Source organism: Myotis daubentonii, chromosome 15 (assembly GCF_963259705.1).
Source record: "Myotis daubentonii chromosome 15, mMyoDau2.1, whole genome shotgun sequence".
In the NCBI taxonomy this organism is placed as follows: Eukaryota; Metazoa; Chordata; class Mammalia; order Chiroptera; family Vespertilionidae; genus Myotis; species Myotis daubentonii.
In genome coordinates this window covers 22,847,341-22,857,717 of record NC_081854.1, presented here as the reverse complement: position 1 = coordinate 22,857,717, position 10,377 = coordinate 22,847,341, and the positions used below count along the sequence as shown (strand labels likewise).

General features: G+C 42.8%; 1 pseudogene; it reads right to left on the bottom strand.

Annotated features, from left to right (window-relative positions):
* Nucleotides 1-2,471: 2,471 nt before the first annotated feature.
* LOC132216248 (SUN domain-containing ossification factor-like) lies at nt 2,472-9,294 on the bottom strand (annotated as a pseudogene).
* Nucleotides 9,295-10,377: the final 1,083 nt, after the last annotated feature.

Genomic DNA, 10,377 nt, shown 5'->3' with positions numbered 1-10,377 from the left:
GGATTGGGGAGGATAGGTGAAAAAGGTAAAGGGATTAAGAAGTACAAATTGTTTTCACATGATAGTTATGGGGATACAAAGTACAGCATAAGGAATATCCTATTTAATAAAAGAGGAACATGGTAATTGGCATATGACCACTACCCTTCCCATTGGCTAATCAGGGCGATATGCAAATTAACTGTCAGCCAAGATGGCAGCCAGCAGCCAGGCAGCTTGAAACTAACATGAGGCTTGCTTGCTTCAGTGACGGAGGACTCCAACGTTCCCCGCCTGCAGCTGCAGGCCTCTGAGCTGGCAGTTTGAAACATAGTTACAAAAATAGAAGCTAAACAAAACCCCAGAAACCAGCTTTCAGCTAGCCAGGATCTCAGACCTGGAGTTGATACAGAGTTTTGATTGTAGAACCTAAACAAACCAGATACCTGCTTTCAGGAGCAGAGGCCTAAGAGCTGGAGCATCAAAGCTAAAGCTGGCTCAGAATAAAATAAAATAAAAGAAAAAAAGGAGCAGTTGGGAGCTTCAGTCCCAGCCTGAAAATAGCCCTCAGCCCTTCACCCAGACTGGCCAGGCACCCCAGTGGGGACCCCCACCCTGAAGGGTGTGTGACCAGCTGCAAACAGCCATCATCCCCTCATCCAGGCTGGCCAGGCACCCCAGTGGGGACCCCCACCCTGATCCGGGACACCCTTCAGGGCAAACCAGCCAGCCCCCACCCAGGCACCAGGCCTCTATTCTATATAGTAACAGGGTAATATGCCTCCCAGCAACGGAATCAGCGGAGCCGCGAGGTCTCCCGGTACCGGGATCAGCATGACAGGGGGCAGCGCCCAAACCCCTGATCGCCCCGCGGCTCTGTGTGTGACAGGGGGCAGGGCCACAACCTCCCTATCTGCCCTGCTCTGTTCCTGACAGGGGAAGGCGCCCCAACTCCCTGATCGGCCCTGCTCTGTGCCTGATAGGGGGGAGCTCCCCAACCTCCTGATTGCCCTGCTGCTCTGTGTGTGACAGGGTGCGGTGCCCCAACCCCCCCACCCCACGGGCCTGCTCTGTGTGTGACAGGGTAGAGCCATAACCTCCCCATCGGCCCTGCCCTGAGTGTGACAGTGGCGGTGCCCCAACCCCCTGATCGGCCCTGCTCTGTGGGTGATAGAGGGCGGCGCCCCAACCCCCTGATCTGCCCTGCTCTGTGTGTGACAAGGGGCGGTGCCCCAACTCCCCTATTGCCCCTACTCTGTGAGTGATAGGGGGGAGCTACTCAACCCCCTTATGGGCCCTGCTCTGTGCATGACAGGGGGGAGCTCCCCAACCCCCTGATGGGCCCTGCTCTGTGCGTGACAGGGTACGGAGCCCCAACCCCCCTGATGGGCCCTGCTCTGTGCGTGACAGGGTACAGAGCCCCAACCCCCTGATCGGCCCTGTTCTGTGCGTGACAGGGGGTGGTGGCACAACATCCCTATGGACCCTGCCTTGAGTGTGACAGGGGGCGGTGCCCCAACCCCCCAATCGGCCCTACCCTGAGTGTGACTGAGGGTGGCATCACAACCTCCCAATCGGCCCTGCTCTGAGCCCGACCAGGGGCTGCACCTAGGGATTTGGCCTGCCCTCTGCCACCCGGGAGCAGGCCTAAGCCAGCAGGTCGTTATCTCCCGAGGGGTCCCAGACTGCGAGAGGGCACAGGCTGGGCTGAGGAACCCCCCTTCCCCCCCGCCCCCGAGTGCACAAATTTTTGTGCACTGGGCCTCTAGTACTCAATAATATTCTAATAACTAAGTACAGTGTCAGATTGGTATGAGATTTATTGAATCATCACTTAGTAAGTTATATAATGCCTAATCACTTTGGTATACACCTAAAGCTAATCTAATATTGTATGTTGACTGTAATTGAAAAATAAAAAAATGATTTTAAAAGATAAAACAAATTGACTGTAAATGTAAGGGCTTGTTTCTTAATACTAGATGTGTATCCCCCATGCCAGAAATACACTATCTTTATTACTGCAGCTTTGTGGTAAGTTTTGAAATTGGAAAATGTGAGTCCTTCATCTTTGTTTTTCATTTTCAGGATTACTACCTTAATTTTCTGAATCCCTTTCAGCCCATATGAAAAGTCAGCTTGTCAATTCCTACCAAAATCATACTGAGATTTTTTAAAAAATATTTATATACATATATATATATATATTTCAGGGAAGGGAGAAAGATAGAAACATCAATGATGAAAGAGAATCATTGATCACTGCTTCCTGCAGACCCCACACTGGGGATCGCGATGGAAAACCGGGCATGTGCCCTGACCAGGAATAGAACCTCGACTTTCTGGTTCATAGATCGATGCTCAACCACTGAGCTACACCGGCCAGGCCATACTGAGATTTTTATTAAGATTCTGTTAAATTTGTAGATCACCTTGCAGAGTATTGCTATTTTCATAATATTAAGTATCCCAATTCATTAACATGAAAAATATTTTTACTTTTTTTTTTTTTTAATAAAGACAAGTGTTCAGATTTATTTGGAATTTCACAGTTTCTAACGGTACTACAGCTCCGTGGTTACACACTGAGCGTCGCCCTATACAGGGCCAGGCGCTGCAGTGTTTGGCTTCGCTCTGCCTCTGCTTCTCCTGAACTGCTCTTCAGTGGGTTTCTGTGCAATCAGACCCTCTTGTTCTGAATGGCTAATGTACAATTAGTACAGACTGAGAAAAAATGTCAAACACCGAAAACACACTGTTAATCTAAAGCAGCAACTTACACAAAAAAGGCTTTAAATAAGTCACATTACAAACAATACCCAGAAAGGTATTAGACAAGTTTAAACAGTTATTACAAAAAGTGCTCAATAAGTTATAACTTAAGTCTGACAACACAAAATGGTCAACTCTCTCCCTTTCAAAAAGAAACTTTCCACTTTCACCCATTAATGTACAAATACATACAAATACAGTCTCTGCCAATTAAAGAAATACAAGGACAAAATGAAGACAGACACATGGACAGCACACATGTACACCTCTGCACATTTGTAGCCAATGCAAAGCCAACACCGAGGACTAGCAATCCCTGTGACTTGACCAATTCTGACAGGCTCGACAAACTCCCTGGCTGGTTCTGTGCACCTCCCTGGGCAGGGACTGTGTCACCTGGGACCTGGACTCATGGAGAAACGCTCACATTTTCTATTTGTAGTAAGGAATGTCTGCAGGACTGGTGCTTACTGTGAATGTTTAAAATGTAATGTAGCTACAGAAAACCTTTACCAGTGGTTATATATGTTTAAAAGGTGAATTTATAAAAAATTTATTTGGAAATACCAGTCATTTGTAAGAAAAGATCTTGTAGTTTTGTTTTCTTCATTGAGTTAATAACTACTGAAAACGAGTGTGAATAAATTAAATGAAAACAACATTTAACAGTATCACCATTTACCTAAAAACAGACTTAAAAATTCCAGCGAGTGCTTGTTTCAGGTGAGTTTGCTAAACAGAAGTCTACTTGGCAAGTCTGCAGGCTCTTCACGCCTTCTGACCCACGTTACTGAGCTCCGGGAGCAGATTCCTTTAAAGCCTTGTAGTGTTTGCAGCTTCAAAAAAACCTAACAAAGTTATCAAAGAAATCAAATGACAGGAAAAGTCCCCCTCCCCTTCCAGTGCATTATAAATAGACAAAAGGCACATAAATATGGAAGGTGCAAGAAATAGGAACAAAACTACAGGAAGAGGTTCAGGCTTCCATTCCTACCCCACCCAGGGAACTGGGCTTCCAAACTACCAGTAATTAATCTGTGGGAAAATGTCTGTAGAAAATTTCCACCACTGTCCTTGTGGGAAGTCATCAGCCAGCCTTGCAGAACTGCAGTGCACTGACCAAGACTGACAGACACAATCCCACCTACTTTTAAAAGGCAGAAACCATAATTTCTGAATACTTTCCCCATTATGATTTCCTCCCTCCCCTCAACCCTTCAAATACCACAGACTGTTCTTTAAAGAACAACAACAGAAAATCTCCAGTATGAAAAGTTCGATTATTCTAGATGTGTCCCGAGGCTGCTGTCACACCAAACGTCCCCACAGTGAGCTCTTTGTTTCCTTTGATGATGTCATGCAGGCTCGGCAATGACCCTGACTTAGTCTGTATCAGTCTTTATCAACTTCCCTTGGTCTTGGACTTCGGAGCGCCTTCGTTTTAAAGCCCTCTTCTCAGTTTTTGTCTTTTGGGACTGTCCATTGCACAGACTTGTGCAAGCTGAAATGCCACAAAAATAAGACTCTTCTGACTGTGACGAAGTTTCCGAGCTCCCTTCCGAGGGAGGACCCTTGTAAGAAGAGTGATACACTTCTCCCACATGAGAAAAGTCTCTCTGGTTCGTGAAGGGCTTCCTTCCTTTTATGTCTCCATTGGCTACAGGGTGTGATGGGTCTGCTGGCTTTATGGTCTCAATTTTTTCTGTTTTGTACTTGCAGCATTTCTTCTTTTTTTCTGGAGAGAACTTGAGGGGTTCTACAATGTACAAAGTATTTGGGTCTACTTCTTTGCCAGTTAACTGTAGGGACTTGGATCTGATGAGTGGAAATGAAGTTCTCCTTTTCAAATTCATATCATCATAGGAAGAGAAACATCTTTTAGGGCTTGGATACTGATTACTTTTAGGAAGTCTTGAACTGTAATCTCCATCAAATTGAGAGGTGTTTCAACAGCGCTGCATACAAAGCATCAATCCCAAGACCACACAAAGAACCAAAGAAGTGATGAGATAGCTGTGCCGATCTGAAACCTCCCGTTTCAATTCTGCTACTGTTGCTGATAAGTTTGATACAAGCTGTGTCATATTGGTCAGCTGGGCCTGCAGCAACTAGATGGATTCAGTTTGCCGCTGATCCTGCTCCTCTGCTATTCTTGAAGTATTCTATTATTGTTTTATTAAAAGCCTTTTGCATTTCTTCCATTTGTTTTCGGTACCTTTGGCTAAGCTCCTCCAGATAGCGACCACTGAGAGACATGTTAACTTCTAAGGCTTTAATATGATTATTAAGTCTCATGAATACCAACTCCTTTTGGTTTGACCCATGCACAAGATTTCCATTAGCATATCCTAGATCTGTAGAATTTTGCAATTCAGCATAAAAATCTGTAGCTGTCCTCTGTAACCCTCTTAAAAGGGCATCTTTTGGAGACTGTTCTTCCTCTTTCACTTCAGGTAAGGAAGAAGATTCCACAATAGGAGTCAACATTTGCTTTGGTGTATCAGCTATGTTCATTTTGGCTTCCCCATCGTCACTGTCTGGCACGGCAGCTGTGTTTATCGGTGGCACTACTGTTTCAGATAGCTTTGTAATAATTTGCATGGAGTTTATGTCTTCTTTTACAGTCCTATCTATTACTTCACTATGTTTAGTTTCATAGATCATCACAGTTGGCTTCTCTATAGAACTAAAACTCTCTGACTTCTTTTCTATTGCATTATCAACCTCAGCAGAACTCTCCTGGGGAATCACTTGTGATGGTGTGTGTCCTGCTTCATATTTAATAGGCTCAGAGACTTCTATTTTAGATAATGAATTGATTTCTGGAGTAACATCTAAGTGAAGAGACTGAGAAAGAGTTTGAGGATGGCTCGGTTCAAGTTCAATTACATCTACAGTGTGATTAATCAAATCACCTTGGTGCGTACTACTTAAGTCACCTAGAACAACAGTTTCAGCTTCCTTTTCCTTATTCTTACTGTCCAGTTCTCCACCTGGAGGCTGCAATACTGAAACATCTACTGATTATGCAGGGAGTGGTAATGATGGTTGAGCTGACACAAGATCATCTTTTCCTTCACTCACAGCAGTTCTGCTGCGCTGCCGATAAAGAGCAACTCTAAGTGAGCACAATTTATATATGTATTCTGAAAAACTAGAAATGCAACAAATTGTAGTCAGTTCACTGCAAAATATTTGTGTCTCTGCTTCAAACCAGGGTGATGATTCATCCTCCTGTTCTCTGCTACCCAGAAGGGTCACTGTAGATGGGCTTGCCTCCTCTTATTCCTCTTGAACTAGCTGTACAATGGGGCTCTCTTTTGGAGTATCTGGTGATGATGGCTCTGTGTCATGTCTCTGTTCTTCAGTGTTTATAAACTCAGGTGAAGGAACAGGAGCTGAAACAGGAGCTGATTCAGGCATTTTGGGTGCAGCTGCAGCAGTGGCATTCTCAGATATACTTTTATTTCCTTCTGTCAGGTCTTCAGTTTTTGCTCCAAGAATATTAGCGGCAATATTCACCATATTTAGAATGGCATTTGTAGCGGAACCAAGAAGGTTTTTTGAGGCTTTATCCTCCCCAGTATTATAATCCAATGGATAATCATACTCCTCATCAAATAATTCTTGCCGTTCTGACTTACTTTTTAAGGTGTTAAATTTCTTTCAGCTATGTGTTATAGTTTTCAGTATACAACATCTTGCACTTCATTTATTAAGTTTGCCTTGACTACTTTATGAATGCATTTGAATTGTGTTATAAATTTTATTTTGGGGTTGTTTGTTGCCAGTGTATAGAAACAGAATTGCTATTTTAATAATGATTATGAATGCTGAAACCTTGCTGAACTCACTTATTAGTTCTAATCTTTTTCATGTGAATTCTTTAGGATTCTCTCTATATAAGAACATGGCATCTATTATCAAAGTTTTACTTCTTCCTTTTCAATCTGGATGTCATTCATTCACCTAATTGCCCTCTGTAGACTCTCTAGTACAATGTTAAATAATAATGAGAGAATAGACATCCTTGAACAAGCTTATTCTTGATTGTCTTATGCCGGGGTCCAACCCCAGCAGGTCCAGGGGTTCCCAAAGGCGTAGATGGAGTCGGCGAAGAAGGAAGGACACGGAGACAGCATTCAGTTGATCAGCAGCCTAGCCAGGATCTCTAGCCCGGATCTCCAGCCAAGTTCTGGTCTGGATCTCCAGAGAGGTTCTGCTTCAGATCTCCAGCCAGGTTCAGTCACCAGGTTCTAGTCAGGTTCTCTTGCCATGTTCTATAGTCAGGTTCAGTCCAGGATCTATTGCCATGTTCTCTCCAGCAAAGTTCTTCTGTCTCCAGGCTCCGTGTAGGTTCTGTCTTCTGAATTCTGTCTGTTGTTGTCTTGTTGCATCTGTATTTATACCAGTTGATTCCAATCCTATCAATCTCTATTCCAAAGGTTAGGGCATTTCTTATCTCCATTCCAGGGAGTAAAGATTATGTAGCTTAAGCATGATTGTTCATAGTTAAAATGATTAATTACCCGCCTGGCACTTAGTTAAGAGGTTTTATTCCCTCCCTAACTTCAGGGGAAAATCCCTACCTGGGGATTCAACCTTTCTCGGAGAGGTGACCTTGGTCAAAACACAGCGCCAAGAAGGTGAGCAAACATATAAAGAACAGTATGCCATATATGCCATGTCCCTTGAAACAGCAAGCATGGACCGGCTCCCGGCAGTCTTAGTCCTTTCAGCCTGCTATAATAAAACTACATGGTGGCTGAATCTACAAACGTTTGTTTCTCAAAGTTCTGAAAGCTAGGAAGTCCAAGATTAAAGCACTGGCAGATTCAGTATCCAATGAGAACCCACTTTCTGTTTCATACACTGGCTGTCTTTTCACTGTATGCTTACATGGCAGAAGAAGTAAAGCAGTTCTCTGGGGTCTCTTTTTAAAGGCATTAATCCTGTCTTGGCTGGTGTGTCTTGGCTGGTGTGTCTCAGCAGTTAGAGCATTGGGCCACAGACTGAAGAGTTTTGGGTTTGATTCTAAGTAGAGGGCACATACCTAGGTTGCAGGTTTGATCCCCAGCCCAGCTGGGGTGCATGTGTGGGAGGCAACCAGTTGATGTGTCTCTCTCACATCGATGTTTTTCTCTCTCTCTCTCTTCCTCTCTCTCTCTTTCTCCATCCCTCCCTCCTTTCCACTCTCTGAAAAGCAACAGGAGAAATATGTTAGGGTAAGAATTAACAAAAAAGAAATATAAAAATAGCTCTAGCCTGTTTTGCTCAGTAGATAGAGCGTCAGCCTGTGGACCAAAGGGTCCTGGGTTCGATTCCGGTCAGGGGCACGTATCTTGGTTGCAGGCTCCTCCTCAGCCTAGGCCCTGGTCAGGGCTTGTGCAGGAGACAACCTATCGGTGTGTTTCTCTCACATCAATGTTTCTCTCTGACTTTCCCTCTCTCTTCCACTCTCGCTAAAAAAATCAATGGAAAAATATCCTCAGATGAGTATTAACCAAAAGAAAGAAAGAAAGAAAGAAAGAAAGAAAGAAAGAAAGAAAGAAAGAAAGAAAGAAAGAAAGAAAGAAAGAAAGAAAGAAAGAAAGACATTAATCCCATTCACGATGGTTCTACTCTCATGACCTAGTCACCCCAAAAGCACCACCTCCAAATATCATCACATGGAGTTTCAATATATGGATTTTGGGAGAACACATTCAGTCTGTAGTACTGACCATAAGAGAAAACTTGGTATTTTATGTTTATGATGTTAGCTGTGCATTTTTCATAAATGTCATTATCAGGTTAAGCAAGTTCTCTTCTATTCCTAGTTTGTTGAGTGTTGTTGTTGTTGTTTTCATGAAAGGGTATTTGTTTTTGTCAAATGCTCTTTTTGTATCTATTGAGATGATCATTGGAAATTCGAGATGGTGGCAGAATAGGTGGAGGGCACACTCCTCTCCTCCCAGGACCAAACTGGAAGTAAAGCAAAAATACAGAGGAATTAGCTGGAATAACCAACTGAATAATAGCTGAACAGGTGTCTTATAACCAAGGACTTACAGAAGAACCCACATAGAATCTGGAAGATAGGGCAGAGATTTGAAATGGGCTGGCCCTGCTCCCAAGAATGATGGCAGAGATTCTGCAGGGATATGTCAGTTACAAAGTTCCCCTCAAAGGAGTGTGGAGTCTCAACTTCAACCGAGCTCCCTAGTCCAGAGCACCAGAGCCAAGAAGAGGCACCACATAACATAGGATGATGTGACAATCAACAGGGATTCTTCCTGCCAGTGAGTATCAGACTCTGCTGGAGAAGCAGGTATCCTCTTAAAAGGCCAATACACAAAATCTTGTTCACAACCAATCCTGGGCTTCTGTAGGGGACTAGAATTGTATAACGAAAGACTGGGGCTTGTGGCTTTGTCAAGAGAGCTGAAGTAGAGCCATGGGGATCACTGTGCTGAGTTCCTTTCTCACACCACAAATGCTCTTTCTTGGGTGGAGCACTCCCCTCCTTACAGTATCAGTCCTATACTCTGGGCTCCCAGTCATGTCGACATGCTGAGGTCACATCCTACTGAGGAGTCAGCTGCTTGGGCTGGTTGTAGAGGCCCTGGTTGACCCAGGGGGTATCAGTGCCTGAGTTGAGTAGCTCTGGGGACCAATGCTTTTGTCAAAACTGAGACATATTTTAGTTTCCTGGATCAATTTTCCCTTACAAATGACTGTCCTCATCTTTTTGCACATAGATTTTATGTTATATGACTCTGCTTGACCTCTACTCTCTTCATGGCAGTTTATCATTCAATATAAGCTCCTAGTCTTTTTGAAACTATCTTCAAATGACAAGAAGAAATTTAAAATGACATGTTTATGGATTTCATTATAATGCAGATGACATGGAATGTTGTCCTTTCTATAAAATCCAACATTCTATAATATTATAATTAATAACCATTAGTTATAACTGTATTTGACAAAGGTTCCTATGTACCTTCAGTATAAAACTTTCCTTCATAAGGGAGAAAACAAACATTCAAGGCATTTCAAAGCCTATTGGGATGATCTAAAGCCAATTCTAGATCAAGAGAACTTTTCTTAAAATTCAAACCCTTGAAGTATTGTCAAACTTGATTTTACCAAAAGATTATATATTAAAGTGTATTAGACAGGAAATAGGCTAGCAAAATTCAGTTCCTATGATTAAAAGATGGTTCTTTTTATATATTAAGTACTTGAATTATCTTACTAGAAAAGAACTAACCAAAATAAGGCTTATTTTCTAACTTCATTTGTTCTTGAGTGTGAACAGCAAATGACACTAATTGGATTTCTCCCATCAGTCTTCCTGAGTACTTTGACATAAGCTATTTATCCTCTGTTTAGGGAGGCAAAATGGAAATTATTGACTCTTAAGTGTCCTTGGTTTAGAGAAGATAGAGTTTTATAGGTGGTTGCAAATGCTGTTTTAATATCACAGTTTCCCTGTTCTGCTTGTCCTGGCTTTCTGGCCTTTATCATTTAGCCAATTTCCTTTTAACATTTCTTTTTATAAACTTCTTATAACTTCCATGGACATTCTTACAACTTTCAAAAAAATTTTTACAACTTCCAGAAATAATCACCTCTTTAAAA